The sequence below is a fragment of the Betta splendens genome, chromosome 9 (genome assembly GCF_900634795.4).
Source record: "Betta splendens chromosome 9, fBetSpl5.4, whole genome shotgun sequence".
NCBI lineage: Eukaryota > Metazoa > Chordata > Actinopteri > Anabantiformes > Osphronemidae > Betta > Betta splendens.
In genome coordinates this window covers 445982-459007 of record NC_040889.2, presented here as the reverse complement: position 1 = coordinate 459007, position 13026 = coordinate 445982, and the positions used below count along the sequence as shown (strand labels likewise).

Genomic DNA, 13026 nt, shown 5'->3' with positions numbered 1-13026 from the left:
GCATGTATCTGACCCCCTCCTTCTTTCAGTGTTGAGCCTGGTGGAGTCCGATGGTTGACACCAGGTCTGAGCAAGTGTAAGTGTGTTTTTACTGAGAACATCAACATTCAGCCATTTTCAAAGTGTCATGAGTCATCATCAAACTGATGATAGATCAATAACTGGTGGGGAGGGTGAAGAAGAAGGGGGCCCGGACAGTCCCCTGGGGGGCTCCCACACTGCAGGTCAGAGTGTCCGACACTTTGAGTCCCGGGCCCTCACAAACTGGCGACGGTTTGTGAGGTAGCCCAGTATCCACTCTGACAGGTAATTGTCAACGCCAGCTGACTCCAATTTGTCCCTTAAGAGGGCTGGCTGTATGGTATTAAAGGCACTGGAGAAGTTGAAGAACAGAATCCTCACAGTGCTGCTGGGTTTCTCAAGGTGGGCCAAGGAACGATGGAGCAAAAAGATGATGGCGTCCTCTACTCCGATGCCAGGCTGGTAGGCAAACTGCAGCGGATCCATTGCTGAGCTCACCATGGGGCGCAGCTGACGTAGAACCAGTCTGTCCAGTGTCTTCAGACCTGAAGCTGTTGAGGTCTTTAGGGTGTGTTGTCTTGGGCACTTGCACCACACATGAAGTCTGAAGTCACCCTCAGCTTGAGGCTCTGGTTGAAGACGTGCTCCATAACACCACACAGTTCATCTGCACAGGACTTAAGGAGCCTGGAGCTGATGCCATCTGGCCTAGCTGCCTTTGTTGTTTTTATCCTCCTCAGCTCACGTCTCACATGAGCTGCTGTAATGGACGGAGAAGGGTAGGGTGGCTGGGTGAGGGGTGTTGGACTTCATGGAGCTGTGAGGTGGTGAGGTGAAGTAATGGGCTAGAAGTGTGAAGGGCTGAGGGAGTGGAGCATTGTCAAGATGTTTGGGAGAGAGGATGCAGCAGCGTAGGGGGAGGAGGGGTTGCCTGATCAAACCTACAGAAGTGCAAATTTAGGTCGTTGGCCCACTGTCGGTTCCCCTCTGTTTGAGTGTGGGGTTCTTTGAAATCTGAGATGGTCAGCGCTCGTAATGCTGATCCCAGATGACCCAGTGACATAGACTCAAGACACCTCAAACAGTGCGCACAGCTCTGCCCATACCTGACTCTGGGTCGGTGGACAACAATACTGGAGAGAATCCTGAAGTCGAAGCCAGCATAGCTTTCAGCTCCGACTCCCTCCCGTTAGCGGAGATTGAAAGGGCTGTAACAGCAGGTGTGCAGGCTGAGGCTCAGCTTCAAACTGCTGTTCCGTTGTGAACACCATTAATGGGGAGTTAAGTAGGTTTGAATGGAATATTAATGTGGCCCTGGTCGAGTTAGCTAACTTTACTAGCTAGTCGAAGTTACTTTCATGATATAAATGGTTACCAGGTCAGATGTGGGCGGGGTTTGCAGGCACTGTTTGAAGTCTTTGAGTTTGCGTTTGCAAGCGAGCGCTGTTTGAGGGTAGGGCTGGAGTCTACTTGCACATGTCACGAATATTCAGTTTTACACTTGGCAAACATTTAACATTTACATTTAGACCTTTGCCCTTTATCTAAATGTGAGAAAACATGTTTTAGGTGCTCCTTTTACATCCGGCACCCCATAACAGGCTGTGCCTCCTTACTGCTTCTCTCCACTCAAAAAGGATCACACTGGCAGTGTAACGGTTGAGAATGTACATGGTACTTCCCAAATTAAGTCTTGTGTATCTTGTGTATCTCGTGTTGTGAAGATAGCACTCAATGATCTAAGAAATGTATAAATAACAATTTAGATTTATTTTTTTTTATTTATGGAGGATCGCATTTTATTATACAGTTCTATTATACAGTTCTGGAACACACCGTACCTCTCCTGTAAGCCACTATTGAGGGCAAAGTGATCTCAGCTCCTTGTGGTGGATAACAAATCTTTGGTCCCTAATTTGAGAAGGAACCACAGACACTACCTTCACAGACACGCTCTTTTTGCCACAATGTTGATAGCTGGACAACACACATTCGAAAATGTTTATGTTAAAACAATTTAACTAGTTTAATAGTTTTGCATAGTTTTTGGGTGCAATTAAATTTTGTATAATGATTTATTATTAATTTCTGATTTATCATCATAATATAGGCACTTAGGCACAGAAAATAATTGTGAGAAGAACAAAAGAGATGGTCTCACCTGAGATGCAGCATCTTGAAAGGTGGTTGCCAGAGATGTCTCTGTATGCTGCTTTGCCAAATGAAATGTTTAAGGTCTACGTTGATGCATCACAGCTTTTAAAATTATTAATATGCCAGAATGATTTACCGGTCCATTATTATCATCTTGATGGGCCTCTTCTCCCATGTCTTTGGTGGGTATCTGCGTTTGTGTCTTTTTCAGGTCTGAGTGAAAATAATGCATGTGAAGAAAAAAATATGTAAATACATGTGTATGTTCTGAATATGTGGCTAAAAATGTAATAATCTACACAGATAATTACCTTTATCTTTTGTATTACAAATGGTTTGACTAAAGGGCTCACATAGACACCTCACTTCTTCTGTCTCCTTTGTTTCCATTTCTCTTCAGTTACATGATGTCTCTATGACATAAAACCAGATCATATTAAAACTCTTATGTTATGGCATAGAGCCTAGAATCATACCTACATGGAAAATGTATTATCAAGATGTTGGACAGTTATTTATCTAAAAAAAAAAGTATAAACACAGAATTTTATATCGACTCACAGCAAATACTGCAGTGAAATGCAAGTTTCTAAACGATTAATCTTTTATCAATAATAATTGCATTGTATACTGTTAATGAATATACTGAAGTATCTGTCTTAATATAATTTCATCACTAAGTAACTAACTCAGCAAAAGAAACTTCTGAGCTTTTTGTACCCTTTGCTTGCCCCTTAACGAATCTCTGAACTCTCTCAAAAGACCATTCAGGGTCATCTGGTAAGTTGCCACAAAGTCATCCAGTCTGGTTAGCTGTCGTCTTTGAAAACGGCTCTGCCTGGGGGGCTCTGTGTGGGCGGCTTGGGTCGCAACACCTGCCCTCCTGGAACTGAAGGTGTGTGGGCTCCCTGGCTGCTAGGATTCTTTCCTCTGCTTGTTGGATGGGCGTAGGGGCGGAGCCCCTCACATCACCCTGGCTTCCACAAGTGGCATTGTTCATGCACCAACGTCTGCCTCACCCTTTGGGTGAATAATATCAAGCTACAGCCTTACTAACCTTGTAGTGGGACACTTTCCAAATCCAACTGTAAGTATTACTGATACTTATCACTACCAATATCAATAATGTGTGAATATGGAAATTGTGGTGTTGTATGTCATGACTTTTATTTAAGTTGTATAAGTTTTATGGGATATGTATAACAATGCACATATGTATGTATATGATATGTATATGTTTGTATGAGTAGGTGCACACACCTTAACACTATTATTGGTATTAGTATTAATCTCCAAGGTAAACCACGGTACAACAGTTGTTTAGTTATGAATGTGTTAGCCTAAGGTACATCCCTGCTTCTTATTTATTTTGCTCCGATTTACTTAACAGATCTGCTTGGTTTCAGCAGCTGGTTGCACCCCTTAACCCCCACCCAACCCTCCCGCATACACACCCTAAAGCAGAAACTCAACCTGTCCACCAACACAGCAACATCACATATTTGGGATTAGCTAAATAAACCATCAAATAAACCATAAATCAAGTAGAGTGTATATATATTATATATATACTCCTCTTGTTAATCATAATATGGCATTCAGCGTAAGATATGCAGCTTGCTAAACTGTGTAATGGAAAAATTTTACCTTAGTGCTATTTCTTATCCAACACACTCGTCATGTGCTGGTTAGGTGCAATACTGAACATTCTTACACAAACAAATAATCTCTTGTGCCCTGACGTACATCAAGTCTAAACATCTGATGCTCCATTTGACTGACTAATAATTTATGATATATGTTTGTCTTTTACACCCGGACTCTGGCTCCTTCCTATCTGACTCCCCACCAGACCCAAGGCTGTTAAAGCGAATGCATCTTGTCTTGGAAGCTTGGTGTTCCTTCCTTTGGATAACAAGACATGACGATGCAGAAGTGAGAAAGCAAACATTCTCACTCACAGTGAGATAAGGTGGCGCAAACAATTCCATTGCTGCAGAGAGACATTCCACCAGAGCCAGAGAAAGGGGTTAAAAGGCAGAAGCAACTTGAGGATCGTGGGCTCTTTGCATCACACCTCTGTGGTGTGTGCACTGATCTCCCCAGCTGGTTTTTTGGTTTGTTGATGTGCACGATCAACATCCATGCTTTTTATTTGCTTTCCCCATTATTTTTATTTTCTTTATTATTTCAATAAATCGCACAAAAGGACAACTCTCTCTCATCTACTTCTTTATGGAAAATTTCCACCACAGAAATTGGCGTCTACGAACAGGATCCGCTGCAGGTCGTCTGGACGGTGTGACCAGGGACGATAGTTCTGAGGACTAGGGTCGCTCAGCCTCCAAAACTCTACAGCTGTTCTGAGTGGGAGGACTGCTCACCCGTCTGGATCGCCTCTGACGAGATCCAACGAACTCAAAATCCAACCTCTACTTGGCCCCGGTGAGAGAGATTCCGTTTTGTTGCGACTTATCGAAGAAAAAAAAAAAAAAGAAAACAGGTTTGAAATTGGTTTCAGGTATTCGGGTTTACTTGGCTCTGATCATTTGGTTTAGGGAAAGTAAGGCAAATAACAATTAATTCTAAAACATCCCCAACTAGACTAAAACATAAAAGAAAATATAACTAGGACTAAAGACAAAAATATTTCTAAAACGATTTATTTGGCTGAAAACATCCAAAATATAATATTAGGAAAAAATTATAATTTTTAAATTTTAATATTCGGGTAAAATTAATTAGGTCAAAGTCTGCCCTGGTGGCCGAGACGGTGGTTGCTAAGGGTTGGCTCGTGGGACCGAGCTTGTTTTGTCTGTACTGAGGATACAGACCAGTGTGCAGATCTGAGCGCAGTCCAAAGGGAGTGGACAAGAAATAAAAGACGGCTTCTGAAATACGGAGCACGTTTGCAGGGGGAAGTGGTTTTGAGATACGAGGGACCCGGGTCTTAGAGGGGCCTGACGGTGAGGGACCACTTCCGAGAACCCTGTCGCTAATCTGAGCGGTTCCCTTTCTACGATACGTCCGTGGAAGAGAAATTTTGAAAAAAGGTTTCTGCCGGAACACAAAAAAGTCTAAGGCAGAAAACCGCCGGGACTCTGAAAGATGGGTTTGGGGCGATCTAAGTCTCCACCACCAGACGGCAGCATTACAAAAGTAAAAGTAATTAAAAGTGAAAAGTAAATATGGTTATTAGTGCGTTTCATGTTTCCACGAGTGGGAAACTGGTTATGGGTTCAAAAGGAGAATCACTTAGTGTAAAAGACATATGCACCTTTAAAAGAAAAGTTAGATACAAAAAATGAGATTTGAAAAAGCAAAACTATCAAAACTAAAGCCCTAAAAGAAACAAAAGAGAGATGAGAGTAACAGAAAAAAAAGGAAATAACAACTCTGGGGAAGAATTGTTTGCACTCGCCACACACCTACACCACATACCACACACACACATGTCATGTCAAGAGCAAATGCTCCCATTGTTTCTTCTCCTCAGTTCTCCTAATGCAGAACTGAGCGCGATGAGGGTAAATCCGGATCTGGACTCCTTTCCCACCATCAGCAGAAGAACCGAAGGAGAAGAAGCGCCAACCAACAACCAGAACAGGGTGGAAGCTCTGACACCACAGCAGCTGGAGGACACAGACCACAGCATGGAGGCCTCACAGACTCCCACAACGTCTGCAGCCATCACGTTCTGGGCTCATCAGATGAACCAGCTACTACAAGGCCTGCACCAGCATGAAAGGACTGTGTCTGAAGCTTCAGAGGCCATGAAACTGTCATACACGCGTGTGTGTCTGACAGACACCTGCTTATGACAATCAGCAAAGGAAAACAAGGACAGAGCAACAGCAGAGAAGACGTGCTCTGACGCAGACACTGGTTGAAACAACAGGAGAGGCTTCAGACGTGATCGGCCCAATAGAGCTGCATCTGAGGATTCAGGAAAGGTCTGTCATCGAGGAACAACTGTCCCATCGAAAGGCTTCACCCACTGGCGCTCACATCAGACTGATGGTTGGGGAAGGAGGAAGGTGACGGTTCCTTTTCACGTGACGTAGAAGACGGTACCGCAGACACACACACACACATTCATACACGCAATGAAGAAACACGCTTACAGCTGATACACGCTCAAGTTCATGTTCATGCTTATCTGCTCGCAATGAAGAATCGCTTTCTGCTCAAAAAAAAATCCCAGAGTGATTTTCAAATTATTACAAACAGCTAAATGACAACTGCTGCATGACTTTACAGTCTGATGGGTTTAAACTATTTTAACTTGCAACAAATTCAGTAATAAAATCCTTCATGTTTCTAAAAAGATTTGTGCACACTATAGGTTCGTCTGGCGAGACTGTAGAAAAACAAAACAAAACAGACCATAGGAAGACTGAAACTGACTGAAACAGACTATTAATGACTATTAGAGGGAAGAAGACTATTAGAGAGAAGTAATAATAATTACTGTACGTACCAGACTATTAAAGAAAAACTTACTGTTTCACTGTCTTGTGCAACATCTGACTGCAAGACACCTTAACATTAATTTTTGCTTTTAAACTTATGCCCAGTTAAATTTTTAGGAAGACATCTGATGTGTAGTTTAGGTATTTGATTGATTTCCACTCCAGACGGAGTGCAGGTTACATCTACAGACATTCTAAATAATCCCTCTTTTGTTGGTGTTAACTTCAGCTCAGCTGTGCTCTTATCATTGGCTGCTGAGGGGGGGCTGTAACTGAGGCCCTCACACAGGCTGCATCACAGCTTGTTTATGATTTCACACACACACACTGACAAACTGACCTCAACTTCCCTCTTTTGGGACGAACACAGGTCTGCGCTTGCGATTTCTTTTACTAACGAACAAAAATATTTTTGATGTTTATTCTACAGTTCCACACGTCCCTCTGTGAAAACATGATGGAGACAGATGACAGGACATGGGTTCTTTCGTGAACAGATGTCAATGGGGTGGAGACTGGTGAACGACTTCTGACCCCATGTGAGGTATTTACCCACATTACATGCTTTTGTTTTTGTTTTTATTTTTCAGAGGACGCTCTGACCCAACACTCAGCCTTACAGGAAGCCCTGGTTCCCTGTGGCTCACACACAGACATGATGTAGGTTTAATGAGAGGATGTGAACCAGTGCTCATCACGACTAAATCTGACCACAGACAATTTAAACAACATCACCCTCTGAAAGAACTCATAGACAGCGTTACTGCAGACACCACTAAGCTACTGAATCATTGGATTCTACAGGCCACAAGGAGCCTGTCTAAATTACAGTTTGTTCAGACTAAGGTTATTTTCTGGGTCATTGTAATTACAGCTGATGGCAAATCCATCTCACCCAACAGAGTTAAAGCAATGTGAAACCTGCCTAAACCGTGCATGTAAAAACAGCTGATGTCTTTTCTAGGTCTTTGTTCTTATTGTAGGACTTTCGTTCGTAACTTTACTGTCTTTGAGGCCCCACTCAGGGTTCTGATGCAGACGTCTTCATCGTCCACTTCTTGTCTCACATGGACGTCTGAGGCTGAACAACGTTCACTGACCTCAAGCTTACTCTTCAGTCGACTCCCACTTTGGGTCTTTCTGATCTGACCCTACGCGACCTTTCACTCAAACAGTGGATGAGAAATCAGGTTGTACGACTTCTGTTCTTTTGTCCTCATACTTAGATTCTTTTGGAATAGATTACATCTTTCTACAGCCCGATGGCTTAGATGCAACACCGCTTTGCTCAACATGCTGAACGTTACTATCAAGAGGCCGCCTTGAAGTCTGGCTTTGCTAAGACACTACTCTGCTCAGGCTGCAGAGTTGACCGCATTGACTGAAGCTAGTAAACTAGCAGAAGGAGAGTCTGTTACCATCTACAGACTCCACAGATGCTCTGTAGAAGCATAGGAAGCTTTTGAAGTCTGATTGCAAACCTATCTCACATCATGATTAGGTTCTGCTTTGCTGGACGCTGTCCTGCCGCCTACAGCTATTGCTGTTTGTAACTGTCCAACTCACACCATCAGTGACGACTTTGTTTCTGCCGACATGCAGCTGCAGACGCTGCTGCGAAGGTCACTGCCCAACAACCCCTCCCTCTCCTGATCCTTGTTCCCTCTCTCCAACTCTCTCTATCCATTCCTTCCTCTCTCCCTGTGCTTTAAACATTTTGTACCTCACAGGAACGCAGACTCTGGCAGACGAATGGTTCCACCTGTAGCCATGGAGTCTGGTTTGGGCCTGATGGCAGCCGTGCCGCCCAAACACCTTTTCCCCATAATTCAGATTTCCCAACAGGTGAAAACAGGCGACAGGACCATTACACACCATCCGACCAGGGCACTGGGCGATCGTTAAGGAGTTCAGGAGGAAGCATTGGGACTCCAAACGGTGGCAAGGTCCCTTCCAAGTCCTTCTGACGACCAACACGACTGTAAAGATCGCAGAAAGAGTGACTTGGATCCACTCCATCCAGGAAGGTCCCGGATCCAACAGACGACCCTCCATTCACATCCCACGGAGAAAACCACCACTAACGAAAAGAACTGAGAAGGACGACCCTCGCTGTGCTCACACATGCACTGAGGCGAGGCTGCGTTAACCATTCAGCTAAAGGTGCGAGCCAAGCGCCGCCTGAAGCTGCGTCGGTGAATCACACTATCAGACCATACATCTACACACACGCTCCTGAGAAAACACACACACGAGCAGCCTTGAGTTGCCGACGCTGGACGACGTGTAGACTCTTTACATCACGGGAGTGACAGTGACTCAGACGACATTGGGAGGAAACCTGGCGGTGATAACGAATCCCAAGTGTCTCTGTGATCAGCTGATCACAACCTGAAGAACCCCAACAAACTGTCAATACTTCAACACACAGGTTGGAAACAATCTAACGCTACTGTTCAACAGGACGAAGCAGATTGTTACGAGACATCAATTGTAACCTTGTTGTGTTAGACTTCATTTTATGTTACATGGATTGTTGCCTTGATCATATGATGTTTCCTTGTAACTTTACACACTATTTTTGAATGAGAAAATTCACAACAACAACAACACTGAGTTTAAATATCCTAAAGTTGATTTGGTGTTTGAATTGTTCACAATCATTTTATTCACTGCTACAAAAATTTTCTATCCTTCATCTACAGATGAAAGACAAAACAAGCAACAATATGCATCATCATTCTGGTTAAATCCCTGAATCTCCTATTCGCTCCAGACGCAAATGTACAATTAAAGATCCGAAAGCATGAAATCTATTTTAAGATTATATGAAACAGAACCCCACCGGAAACCTATGGCTATCATACATTAATTGTCTTTATTACATTACAATTGAATGGCCGTAGACATGTTGTTAGCAGAGAAAAGAGGCGTTTGTGTCATGTTTGGAGACGCATGTTGTACTTACATCCTGAATAACACTGATTCTAATGGTATTGTGGCGAAGGCGCACCACGGCCTTCAGAATTTCAGCTAACTCTGGTATAGGTTCTTTCCCTTGAAATTGGCTAGACGAAATGTCTGGAAAATGGAAATCTGTTCTCATGTCCGCAGCTGTTTCCTTTATCATTGAGATGGCTGTGATTCTCTTGTTTGGTTTTTGCGTTATCCCACTGGTTAGAGGTCTCATCATGCGTGCGACCTCAGCAACACTCTCATATCAAATGACACAATGCACTATGTTCAAAAACCCCAACTCTAACTCACTTAATGACTTTGGCGATGGTATGGGCTCATTTTCTTCACATGCCGATACAGAGGTTATTCTTGTTTAACTACCCACCAAAAACAGCTCCCAACCTTTTATTCCTAAGTTACTTGCATTTTATGTGAAGGTGTATTTTTGAATTTTGACTTAATACACTTACTGTTTCATTTGTAAGGGCTGTTACTACAAAATGCAATGTTTGAAAAATTTTATTATTTTAGTGTTTGATTAATGTGTAATCAAAAGGGGGGAATGTAATGGAAAAATTTTACCTTAGTGCTATTTCTTATCCAACACACTCGTCATGTGCTGGTTAGATGCAATACTGAACATTCTTACACAAACAACTAATCTCTTGTGCCCTGACGTACATCAAGTCTAAACATCTGATGCTCCATTTGACTGACTAATAATTTATGATATATGTTTGTCTTTTACACCCGGACTCTGGCTCCTTCCTATCTGACTCCCCACCAGACCCAAGGCTGTTAAAGCGAATGCATCTTGTCTTGGAAGCTTGGTGTTCCTTCCTTTGGATAACAAGACATGACGATGCAGAAGTGAGAAAGCAAACATTCTCACTCACAGCGAGATAAGGTGGCGCAAACAATTCCATTGCTGCAGAGAGACATTCCACCAGAGCCAGAGAAAGGGGTTAAAAGGCAGAAGCAACTTGAGGATCGTGGGCTCTTTGCATCACACCTTCGTGGTGTGTGCACTGATCTCCCCAGCTGGTTTTTTGGTTTGTTGATGTCAACATCCATGCTTTTTATTTGCTTTCCCCATTATTTTTATTTTCTTTATTATTTCAATAAATCGCACAAAAGGACAACTCTCTCTCATCTACTTCTTTATGGAAAATTTCCACCACAACTGCTGAACAGAACAAAAAAAAAAAAAAAAAAAAAGAACCCAAGTCCACAGGGCAGCCTAAGGTAGGAAGTACTTTGTCAATGCAGGGATGAATGTTGGACATAGATACATATTGGGCTCACCGTCCCTGTCTACTTCCTCCCGCTTAATTGCTTGTTTAAAATGATGTTGGAAGGGTGGTGTTCCCACATCACTCTACTCAGAAAATAAAAAAAGAAGGGCATTAATCACATTTATTAGCGTAATACTTTAAAGCAAGATAAATTATAATTTAGTCATATATGCAATGTTTAAAGAAATATGGTGGCATTTTATACAGACAATAAAAAATCCTGGTCTACAATCCTCAATGTAGTTTTTTTAAGTTTTAGTTTTTCCTCCTTGTGTCGTTACAGTGGTAGCGGTTCAAAGTGTCACGTCTATGCCACTTCCTGTTTTATTTTGTATACTTCCTGTTTCTCAGTTCAGTTGTTCACTTCCCGGATCATTTAGCACACCTGTCAGCAGTTAATTAATCAAGCAACGGTATATAGCCTTCACCTCACACAGACTCCAGTTGCCAGATTGTTAAGTCCAGTACTTCTTTCCAGCGTTTTGTGTATAGTCTCTTGTGTATTGATCCTGATTACCTTGACCGCCGAATCCTGACTGAACCTTGTCTGTACCGTTGCCTGGATAGAGAACCCTGCTTGATCGTTTGACCGTGAGTTTGCCTAGTCCTTGTCTGTACCGTCGCTGTGACCTTCTGTGTACCGAACCCTGCCTGTCTATTGGACCTGAGATTGCCTGCTCCTTGACTGTGTTTTAAAACCGTGCTCTTTTGTGTATGACCTGGACCGCCTAACTCTGATTGTGGAAATAAAGCCTGTATTCATCATCAACACGTCTGTGTACTGTGCATGTGGGTCCGACGCCTGCCCAAGCCTGACACAAAGTGACTAGCGTTTTCATTGCAGTACCGTTGCATGGCCATGGTGCAGCGAGTGCGTCGAGTTTTAATCCTGCAGCGGGCTGAAAAAAATCAGGACGACAGTCTTGTTTTAACCACCAGGTGGCGCAGCGTTGATCAGAAGCCTCCAATGCACTACAACATAACTGAAGTCCGACTGTTCATTTCTACCTGTAACACATATATATTACACCAAACCTATTTTACTATTAAGTTTTTACTATTAAGCATCTGTTGTGTGCTCAAACATGGGGAGTATGAAGGGCAACAACTTTGATGGCGTAGTTATTTTCTGTTCACTGCAAAGTTATAATTGTTCTGTCTAGTTTAGAACAGACCTGTTCCACAGTAGCAAAACGTTCTTGTTTTCATTCTCCTCAGCTTTTTCGTGTCTTTTAAATAGCAGGCGTCTCTTAAGAATATGTACACACCCACCGCTCTAACATCTGATACAACATATTGGCTTCACATAATTCCATGATTATGGGTTGAGGTTTAATTAATATAATTTGAATGCGCATAGCCAAGTAAAGACGTAGAGCGCAGTCCATCTGCGACTACAGCCGCTTATTTAGGTTTTAAACTTCCCCAACTTGTTAATGAATGTTTTCCAGTAGTTGTAGATTTTACATAAATAACCGTAATAATTATAGGAATTTGTTTTACAGCAGTTGTCGATTGTAACTTTGACAGGACGCATGAAGGACGCGACGCATTACAACATGTTTGTTCGTACGCGTTTACTCTGTGTCTGCAGAACTGCAGTTTGACTTGTCTTAACTGCGTGTGTCATTGTAATTGAGTGGCTGAGATCACTTATTCCGCCCATGTACGTTTTAACATTTTTCATTTCCCATCCGTCCATCCAGCCACTTTCACCGGCTTTTTCGTTTTTCTTGCGATGAGCGGCAAACAGATTTTAATCAAAGCACCGCCTTACAAACCAATAAACCAGGCAAAAATACTTGTTTTTACAAAAAAAAACATTTACAAAAGACACGGAATTGGAGTTAATATGTTTTTATTGTTTAGAGACAAACGGAAAACACAAAAAGTCGTTCTCTTGTTACCTCTGCTTATAATTCGGTGGAGACATCGAACTCTTACACAAACACGTGACGTGTTTCAGAGTCATATGTACAGACAGAGAGTGACCAATACACAAATGTATGGATTTGCAAATGCAGGCTACGAGAGAAACGGGGGAGTGCCGTACTAGATGAAGCGAGAATTTGTTTTGACTGTGCTTGTCATAGTAACTGAATGAGTGGCTGATGTGACTTATTCGG

At 42.6% G+C, this 13026-nt stretch overlaps 1 protein-coding gene and 1 long non-coding RNA gene across 2 annotated transcripts in view; one reads left to right on the top strand and one right to left on the bottom strand.

The window, feature by feature from the left end:
- The window catches only part of LOC129604569 (uncharacterized), a 239458-nt gene that overhangs the window by 196798 nt on the left and 29634 nt on the right, over positions 1 to 13026 (bottom strand). The gene's annotated exons all lie outside the window — the stretch shown is intronic.
- LOC129604572 (uncharacterized) lies at positions 3811 to 10827 on the top strand. Its single transcript, XR_008695579.1, has 2 exons — positions 3811 to 4620; positions 7078 to 10827. It is a non-coding gene; the product is annotated as an uncharacterized LOC129604572 (long non-coding RNA).